Below are 7,796 nucleotides of genomic sequence, written 5' to 3' on the forward strand. Positions count from 1 at the left end.
CTTAGGGCTCACTCACACTGTCCATCCGTACGGTGTCCAAGCACGCTTGACGACTTAAGTCTAGTTCGTTTGACCAGTGTGAGTGCAACCGTAACGCGCCTAGGAGCGGTACGCTTGCCGGCCACGGCCCGTTTGGGAGAGGTGGGCTTTTGTAAAGCACGTTTGCACATGAACGAGCACGAGCGTGGGCACATGTAGGAGCACGAGGCCTATGGTGGTTCTTGGGTCATTTTATGTGCGCCTGTTAGGACGAAAAAGTGTTTACTGCAGATTTGGTCGATGAAAATATTCAAAAACAGTCGACAAGACGCACAAAAACTCTGAGATCTATGGAAAGATTTGTAAACAAAGCGACGCATCGCGATGACGTCAACCACTGCGTGTGACGTGTTAGGGCGTGATGACGTATAGGCAGCAAGAAGGGGGGGGCAAGTACCCTAAAGCACGGGGCACGGTACGGACGGACAGTGTGAGTGCGCCCTAACAACACCTATTTAACCTTTTTTTTTTTATTATTCATCCCAAACCGCTCCTTTACTATAGGCCTCAGGAGGATTATCCACAGCCTGAGCAGAAGCTAAAAAAAGTATAAACTAAACACTTACAGATCTTTCAGAAACTAACTTAAACAACTGATGATTAATACGCACACGTGTCGACATTACACTCTGGCCTATTTGTTTGCAGTGTTGTTCTCTATGCCTTTGACTGCTTTAACAACCCTGTGTCCTTTTCAATACAATCCAATATTCCTTATTGGCATGAGTGTAACAATATTGCCAAAGCGTTAGCAAATCACACCAGCTGCTCACTTTGCACGATATTACCCTCTTTCAATCTCTAACCTGCATGTCCTGCTGTCCTCTGTGCGTGAAAGCCTTTTAGAAAAACACCTGGCAGTGACTACTATTTGTCTGTTTGAATGCTTTTTGTGGAAATGCATTGAAAACCAGGTAATAATAACAATTATTTGGTTTTGAGTGCAAGCCCCATGGTGATCATCAGACTGATGCAGATGATGATCTATACTGAACACACTCTGTCACATTCTCCAAACCCCTTCTTTGTACCAGGTATGTAAGTGTTTATCATTATTAGTACTCTTTTACGTTTTCTTCAGGAGGAAATGTAACCTGTGATTCATTAATACTGGTGAATGTTGTTCATCTCATCATCTCATCTTCAGCCTCTTATCCGGGGTCAGGTCGCGGGGGCATCAGCTCTAGCAGGGGACCCCAAACTTCCCTTTCCCGGGCCACATTAAACAGCTCTAACTGGGGGATCCCGAGGCGTTCCCAGGCCAGTGTGGAGATATCATCTCTCCACCTAGTCCTGGGTCTTCCCCGAGGCCTCCTCCCAGCCGGACGTGCCTTGAACACCTCCCTAGGGAGGCGCCCAGGGTTCATCCTTACTAGATGCCCGAACCACCTCAACTGGCTCCTTTCAACGCAAAGGAGCAGCGGCTCTACTCCGAGTTCCTCACGGATGGCTGAACTTCTCACCCTCTCTCTAAGGGAGACTCCAGCCACCCTCCTGAGAAAACAAATATTGGCCGCTTGTACCCGCGACCCTGTTCTTTCGGTCATGACTCAGCTTTCATGACCATAGGTGAGGGTAGGAACGAAGATTGACCGGTAGATCGAGAGCTTTGCCTTCCAGCTCAGCTCTCTTTTCGTCACAAATGTTGTTCAGTTGGACCTAAATGTGTCTGGGTGAGTGCTCTAGCACCACATCTAATAAAGCAGGCTGTGTAATTTATCTTTATTGAAAAAGAGCTATAGTTACTACAGTAATATTTCTGCTGTGCCACACTGAGAGGCCATTCAGAATAGTTTGTTCAAATGATGATGATGAATCATGGATGGATCGCTGGATGGGCTTGACGGGCACAGGCCCAGGGGCCCAAGGGGTCAGGGGCCCTGACTCACAAGATGTTACTGAAAAAAAACACAAAGATGATCACGAAGAGATTGAAAATGACCGTAAAATGCTGAAAAGAGACGTCTGTGTCAAGAACATAATCAGTGGTTTGGCCAGCCCGCTCTTACTGCTTAGAGTGTCACTTACCTTATGTCTGTTTGTCCTCTCTAACTGCTATATGGATATTGTAGATGTTATACCGCCTGGCAAAGATTGTACTGCTCTGTTTTTCTGTTTCTGACAAAAAATGATTTCTTAAAACCTAATTGTGTTGTGCCAATAAAGCATATTGAATTGTATTGAAAAGAACACACACCTGTTAAAGCAGTAATAACATCAATGCATACACTGTAAAGACATGAACTGTAAAAAACAAAAAAAAACAGGAAAACGACTGGCAGCAAAGTTTCCAAATGCATATTGTGAATTTACAGGAAATAACCATATTAAATTACAGTATATTTCATGTAATTTAACTGATTTTGACTCTAAAATGCGCTCTGCTTTTTTACAGTTTTAGTATTACATGTAATTCTGTGATATGACTATGTCATGAACGGTACAGGGACTAATGCAGACACAGAGTAAGATGTAAACGAGTGTTTAATCAAAAAACAATAAACAAACAGTGTCCAGGGAGCGGGTAAAAAAGGGATGGGGTCCAAGTTCAGGTGATGAAGTAACAATGCGGTGATCAGGGGGAAAACACAAAAGGGTGGTAGGGGTTCAGACAGGGAAGCAGGATCTTGGGAAACTAAAACAAAAGAAACAAAGAAACAATTAACAATGAACAAAGTAACACGGATCGAGGAAACTATCATAAGGTAAATGGAAGCCAAGCAAGTAAGACACGGTACCAAGTAAATGCGTAAACGGTCTGGCGCCGAATGTGTCCCACATCCAGCTTTTTATCCTGCAGGCGCTGATGAGGGGATGAGCCACAGCTGGGCGGAGCCACGCCTACCAGCTCCGACAAACAAACAGAGGGGAAAGACACATGCAGGGAAAATAGACATAGGAAGACAAACCCAAACAAAAGGAAGAGGGAACGGCCTGACAGGACAGGGATCCTGACAGATTATTTACTTAATTTAACGGTATCCTTCTGGAAATTTGACTGCCAGTCGCGTAGAGAACGACATTGCAAACACACAGGCCACAGTTCAAATTAGACAGGTATTAATCATCCATTGTTTTATCTAGTTACCAGGGATCTGATTTTGAGCTATTGTAATGTTTGGTTAAACAGTGGCTACTGTGGCACCAAATGGTGATTACTCATTAATGGTCCGTTTTAAAGGTTCTGTGTGTAATTTTTTACATGTATTAATCATTTGTTTTTGTAATGGACGAACTGGTTGTAACTCGACTTAAAAAATGAGTCCTTCCTCACATTCACGGTTGCTTTGAACAACCTGTGGACAGACTTTGATGGTAAGGACGTCTTCTGATGTTAAATAAATGACAAACCTGCTAAATAAAGCGTTGCCTACAACAGTTCAGACTAAGTAATGAGTGATGTGTACAGGCCTGGCCCTTAGCCAGGCGCCTCTGTCTACATCAGATGGAGCAGGAGTGCAGGGGGAGCTGGAAAAAGAGAAACACCTTTCACTGCGGCTCAGGAGAAAGGTCAAGGTAAAAACATTAGGTTTCTCCCAGAACGTGCAAACCTTCCTCCTCCACCTGTCCAACAAGCCGCTCAACTCTTTTGCGGGCTCTCTCATTGAGCAAGTATTCCCAACGAGCACTGCGCCCTAAGCTCCACCTGACTACTGCACCTTCAGTGCCACAGGTGGTGGAGAGACTGCTCTGAAGTTCCTCCTGGATGAACTGGAGCCAATCGGGGACATCAGGACTTCCAGGGCTCAGGGTGCAAGGTGAGCGATGAATTCAGTCTGACTCTGCTCTGAGACACCGGGCTGTAGCTGACAGTGTGAGCAGATACCTGCTACTGTCTCTTGTGTATGTGCACATTAGAGGCCTTGGACATGGTCAAAGCCATTTCTTAAAGATTTATCGTCCACTCCAAAAGCTTCCACCTCATGGACTTTGATGAAAGCTTCATCACTGCTAGAGAGAGCACCTTCTGTGCCATCTATGGACGACAGAGTGTGTAGTGCTGCATCCAACTGGGCTCTTTACTAGCTGTTCACTGACAAGGACCCCATGGGAATCCCTAATCGTGTTAGAGTTACCGTCCCATCACATCTACCTGTTTGATAATGTAGATGCTAGGAAGAATATCGGGAGGTGTGCTGTGTGGCGGCTGCACAAAGGACTGGTGAGATGTTTATCTGATAATGTTCCATCTTTATAAAATGTTTCCACAGTTGTTTTAAGTTTGCATGTACTTACGTAACACTTCTGCTGATATGTTTTGTACCAGCTGCTCTCTGTGTGCTATTATTAATATCTATTATCAATAACATGAATCAGATTCATTATTAAATAAATTATAATTTAAATGTAAAAGTATGAAGAACATTATGTTCTTTTGTGTATTTATCGTTCACATATTTTATTTGTGTTATTCACGCAATATATTTTTTTTAAAGCTGCCCTATCAATGTTTTTATAATGACAATGTGTAATATTAGACATCAGGGATTAGCAGCAGCCTCTAAAGAGCATTTCCTCCTCGTTTTAGTTTTTGCGATCTGCGGCTTTACTGTTTTGGTTAAGTCTCATGGTTCTCATCGCTCTTGTTTTCATCAGCAGTTTTCAGCTAAACAGATCTAATAAAACCACTTAATAAAGCTCATCAGTCTCCAGTCACATTTAGAGACTAGCTGGTGAACATAGTGAAGCCTTTAGCAGCTAGAGACACATATTTCCCTCAGGAGGTGGTGGGGACCCAATATGGAGCTAAAAGCCAGAGAATATTGGACTGAAATGTATTACGCGACACAAACACAAAGACTCTGTAACCGCTGGATGGACAGTTTGCTAACAATTAAACTTTTGGAACGATGTTATGATCCTGCTTATTCAATGTGTCAGCATTGCCCTTGGAAATACAGTGGAGATGGAGTGAGACAGGGGACATTCGCTTTGCTTGGTGCTTTGCTACCTTTGCTTCTGAAACTGGATTTGAGAGGCGGCTATTGTACTTTATTTCACTGTTTATTTATCCCCCTTTCACACATGCACTGCAAACCTGATATTATCTAGACCAGGGCTTCCCAAACTTAAGACATTTGAAATCTGAACAACTTTTGCAGCCAACTCAAAAAAACTTTGATCACAACTCAAATCAACGCACGAGACTGATTTGAGGTATTTCCAGTTTTTAATTTCATAAACGGTGTACATTAATAGTCCAACCACATACATGTAACAGTTTATAAAACAACAAATGTAAGCCAATGGTAAGATAAATGATACATTGTGGATTAAAATTGGTCAGATAAATGGAGAATAATACAACATTTATGAGTTCTAATTGTTCTTTTAAATGTAAATATTGAATCATAAATATTTGATGGTGAATTCAAACATAATTAAACTTACTAACTAACTGAAAATTTTGAGACTTTTATTCTAAATGACCTCTCGCAGTACCCACACGGCCCACACAGGGGCCCGCACTTTTGTACAGCTCCCCAGTAAAAGACCTGCTCTACCACGCGCCACCCAAACCACAGAGTATTTTTATTAAGTGAGAAAACACCTAAGAAGGAGAATCTCCTGTTGTGTGCAACATGGGTGAAAGAGAAACCCTCCAAGACTATACCTGGACCTGATTCAGTTTCTCTTTTACCAGTTTAGTTTAAAGGTTGTATTATGTCAGTCAGTGCAGGTGCACTTATTGGTTATTATGCCGCAGGGCTCCATAGAGTGTTAAACCTAAACCTGATCTGTCTTCATCCCCATATACTCTGATAAAGTCTGGTTGTCAGCAAAGCATTTGCAACGTTAGGACTCACACTTTGTCTCTCTGTTTTCTCTTGTTATGTTGCATCCATAAATTATAGTCTGGATGGAGATGATTGAAATGCAAACACACTGGAGTATGAAGGGACACCTCCAGCTCAGGTTATTTGTTTCTTTTTATAAGATTTACAAAACACAAATCAATCTCACCCTGTGACAAATGATACAAGAAAAGGTTCTTCCAGGTGCCCAGTCCTTTATTGGGTCATTATGACTCCATGTTTCTGCTATTGTTCACGGGCGCCATCTAGCTGCTGTTACTGTGTATTACAGATGATACCAGAGTACTGGCTTATGAGATATATCTTGTTTGAATTGTTTTATTTACTTACTGGTAGGAATAACCCGATCTTCAAAGAAGTAAAGAATGTGAAAGGGCATATTCATAAGCTTTACACCTTAAAGTGTGTGTGTCAATAAATCCTGATGATCCTTACCAGCCGTGACAACAAAGTTGGTATTGATTTCCCCTTGTGAGTCTAAGTGTGTGTGTGTGTGTGTCATCATGGCAACATGTGGTCCTGGAGACACCTACTGTAGAGGGAACAACCACAGAGGTGGTTTGGATTATTTCAACCGGTGTTTATATCTCTGTCTGTCTGTGGACGGATTTTATCAACATGATTGCAAATGTACAAGGGTCATGAAAATACAGCTGTTGAGATTAAATCCTAGGTTAAGTTCAAACATGGGTGTGATCTGAGCAAGGGGTTAGAAGTAAAGGGTTACACGTCGCATCGATGCTCCATGTCCACACAGAATGTGCGGAAGACGCTGTAAAATAAGGCCCTGCAGGTAAATGTCCCATGCATTAGTGGACTCCCAATGTGTTTAATAAGGAGGCAGTGGCGTCACTTCATAGAGGCTGCTGTCCCTCTAAAGTTCTGAAAACAGTGTAATCAAACTGATTGCTCATGTCTCATGCAGCTGACATGTGGGCCATTAGGTGCGTTTCCATTAGGGTAAAATGTGGCTATGGAAAGTTTCATGCCACACCTCTCAAATGGCTGTTCACTCGCCGTGTCTCCATTAAAAAAAAAGGCCCCAGAGGGATTTACAGGACTCCAGAGGAGACGTACCACTCATGGGTTTGATGATCAGATTTCAAAATGAGAAATACAGAATACTTGTAGTTTGATTTAAGGTGGCCCGTATGATTCACAACGTCAACTTATGCACAAGTAACATGAAAGAAAACACTCCAACTTAAAAATTCTGGGCGCTGAAAAAGTGTGTGTTGACAGACAGGCTTGCACCCTGCTTGCAGTACGGTGTATTCGACCCTAATGGAAACGCATCTAATGTCACTCCCCTTTATGCCCCTAGCCCTATTTGGCGTTGCAGCAGATATAATCCCTTCCCAACATGATCTCTAGTTTAATCTGACTGCGGACTGTTTGTTGGTGGGCTCGACTACTCACATAAATCCTCCTTAAACTTATAGTGAACAAAAGAATAAATCCATATATCTTTTATTTTGCCAGAAAAAGCCAAACTGTACACTCACTGAGTCACATTCAAACTTTCCTCAGACTCTTAAGTGTACACGTGACTCTTCCACATGGTGACAGTACTGAGGACATGACCAGTGTTTGTTTTAAAGTTTCAACTGAAAATAATTAGCTGTAAGTAATGTATATACTGATTTGTTTCTCCAATAAAAAGGTTTAAAACGTGAGACTTTATTTGTGATGGAGTGCCAACACTGCCTGGCATATACGCATTTACATTTTCCTTTGATTCAGGCAGAAATGTGGGGATTTTGACAGAAAACTCATTCAAACTGTGGGTAACTGGGCGTATGATAGCCATGCCGATGAGTATTATACTTGCATGTCCCACTTTAACTTCTAATCTGGCTCTCAGACAAATGAAATTCTTGTCGTGATGAGGACTTTGAGACGCTGGCAGAGAAAGAATCCATATGTCTGGTGTGCTGAACA

The sequence above is a fragment of the Echiichthys vipera genome, assembly GCF_963691815.1.
Source record: "Echiichthys vipera genome assembly, chromosome: 18".
NCBI classification, from domain to species: Eukaryota; Metazoa; Chordata; class Actinopteri; order Perciformes; family Trachinidae; genus Echiichthys; species Echiichthys vipera.